We start from the raw sequence: 2,729 nt of genomic DNA, 5'->3' as shown, positions 1-2,729 counted from the left end.
TACAGAGAAGGTGTTATGACACATGGCCATGGAGTTACTTGAAGTTTTCAAATAAAAGAATATGAAAAACTATTTTTCAGTGATCAGTAGAAAGAAAATATGCATTTATTTTGTCTTCATATTGTTTGGGTTTATGCAATCTCAGTAAATAAATGTGATAAAAAAGGCTCATATATCTCTCTGTCTATTATCTGATTGCCAAATAAACATTCAGTCAGTTCCTCTGTCTGGCGACGGTATCTTTTGTACTGAGGTTTAAGGAGTTTTTCAAAACAGGAGTGCCATTTTTCACGCATTACTCTGCATTTTATTTGCCTCATGCCATACGGAACATTTAGTTGACAGGAAGTTACAGATTCTCGTTGTATTTAAGTTTAGCTTGTTTAATATGTTTATACTTGTGTAAAAAAAGACATTTTGTGTTTAGAGATTTCTATTTAAGCTATTAATGTTTAAATAGAAAACCCTTATAAAACTACAGTCTATGTTAAGTTTTACTGTCAAAACTTAAAGAAACATGTATTCATGGGCATTTTTATACATTTGTAAATATTTTTATTATTATTATTATCATTATTATTTATTTATTTTCATTATTTTTTGGAAGGTGCTCTGGATTTTTGATCTAATCTGAAAATCAGATTTGGTCATTTGTTTATAAAGTTTGAGAACACCTATGTTCTGTGTGGTTCCTGCACATAAACAATACATATTAGCAGCACAGTTCAAAATTGTTAGTGATTCTTTATGTACCTTTCTAGCCTATGCATTATTTAGTGTGATGTAGTCAAAAAGTATACGTAGGGGTATTTACATCACAGCTCTGTTAAACATATGACACACATACAGTATGTCTGTGCTAAGGTTGGGAGGAAGCTACAAGGCAATTTTTGTTGCTTTCTCTGGCTCTAAGTGGAGGTGACAGCTTTCAAACATGTTGACCTTGTGAGGAGGAGGACTGACTAGCATCGCTGTGACAGAGGGAACATTTCTGGAGGCATCCTGCAAGGCTTTTTTGGTTCAGGAGAGTCTATCATCAAGGGAGCTTGCATGATAGCAGGAAGAGTGGCTTTTTCATTTTCTCATATCAGTTCACTTCAATGACACAACTAAACTCAGGTTTGGCTAGCTTGACCTTGATTAGCGTGGGTAAAGAGAGCTTTGTACAGGAAGCGTTTGATGCAATCAAATGCATTTTGTTTTTGTGCAGCGCATTGATTTATAAAAGTTGAATGCATAAAAATAACATAAGGTGGGATAAAAAATGTATAAAAGCTTGTAAATGAGGAGGTTGTTTGAGCCCTTTCAATTATTATTGGATCGGAGATTATGCACAACTTTGTACAAGGTCAATACTTCAAAAATGACTTTAAATTCATATAATGCTAAATATGTACAGGTTGGGAAAACATTGAGAACACTGTCAAGGTTTTGAAAGGTTTACTTAGGAAAAGTAATAGATGAGATATGTCAGTTTCCCAGTTTATAAGCCCTCAGTGTCCCGAGAGGACTGTTGTAGCCTCTGGCCATTCTCCCCTTACCTTAGGCATCCTCTGAAAAAAAAAAAGTCCTGATGCTTCTGGTCATTCTGCATCCCTGCATCTGTCCAAAAATAATTGGTCAAGAACTTTCTCTCCAAAAAAAAAAAAGGACCATAAAAGAGTAATAGCTTGCAGCAAAAACATACATCTCTGACAGGTCATATTTGAGACCAAATATGTGTAGACATAAACGATGTACAGAACCAGCCCCATAGTTTCAAAAGTTTCCTTTTTATCAAAATTCCTTAGGTGAAATGTGTTTAGTCAGTCTGGCTGAACACGCTTAGCTTTGTAGTGTAACATCTTAGTAATCATCAAAAAATAAAAAATAAAAGAAAAGAAGACGAGTTTTTTTACGAGTCAAATTCCAGGCAAATGTTAAGGTATATTTATAGGAAGGTATAGGAAAAAAGGGGCAGACATTAATTGTTTCTTCTCTCTGCTGCCTTTTATTTTATTGTATTTGTATTTTCATTTTTTATTGTACATAGAATTCATTTAGTTTTTTTAAGAAATAATATAGTTTGAAACAAAAAAACTGGCCTCTGTCTTTTTAAGAACTTTTTACTGTTTTTGACATTCCCACTTCAGCACGTCTTCACTACAATGCTTTGGTGGGGGGAGCTCTGTGGGGTGGAAGCTCAGCTTCAGACGGAGCTCCAGGGAGGAGCTTTGTACAAATAGGCGGTGCTTTGTACCAGCAAGCAATTAGACAGCACCAAATGGCTACCACAGGCGATTCAGTGATTTCTCAAATATGTATAAATGACTCAAAGCAACACTCTAGATTTGTTTTTGATGAGGAAATTACATTATAACAAAAAAGTTGAGTTTGCATAATACACCCCTTTTAAAAAAAATAAAGCCACCTGTGGTGATATGACTGGGTTTTTGAACTCTGATAAAATACCAAACTCAAAAACAGTTTTACAGGTTTTATTTTGAAAGTACAAGGTAGTGGTGAGGTTCTGGATCTGGACGTCAGGAGGGACTGGTAGCTCTGGACACAGAGAACAACTGTTATCAAGGTCAGGGTTTAATTCGAATGAGAAAAATAAAACCACTGACCTGGTGTTCGTAAGAGTGTTCCATACAGAAGCGCTGTTGACAGTCCGAAGCTGAGTGACGTCGTCGCTGCTGTGCGTTGCTGGGTTAATTGGTCCGTGAGGTGAAGACAGAATCCGAGGG

At 35.8% G+C, this 2,729-nt stretch overlaps 1 long non-coding RNA gene across 1 annotated transcript; it reads right to left on the bottom strand.

Annotated features, from left to right (window-relative positions):
* Positions 1 to 2,463: 2,463 nt before the first annotated feature.
* LOC106527545 (uncharacterized) lies at positions 2,464 to 2,723 on the bottom strand. Its single transcript, XR_001311398.1, has 2 exons — positions 2,610 to 2,723; positions 2,464 to 2,541 (listed from the first exon to the last, which is right to left on the bottom strand). It is a non-coding gene; the product is annotated as an uncharacterized LOC106527545 (long non-coding RNA).
* Between the last annotated feature and the right edge of the window lie 6 nt (positions 2,724 to 2,729).

Source organism: Austrofundulus limnaeus, unplaced genomic scaffold, assembly GCF_001266775.1.
Source record: "Austrofundulus limnaeus strain Quisiro unplaced genomic scaffold, Austrofundulus_limnaeus-1.0 Scaffold331, whole genome shotgun sequence".
In the NCBI taxonomy this organism is placed as follows: domain Eukaryota; kingdom Metazoa; phylum Chordata; class Actinopteri; order Cyprinodontiformes; family Rivulidae; genus Austrofundulus; species Austrofundulus limnaeus.
This window is presented reverse-complemented; position numbering and strand designations above follow the sequence as displayed.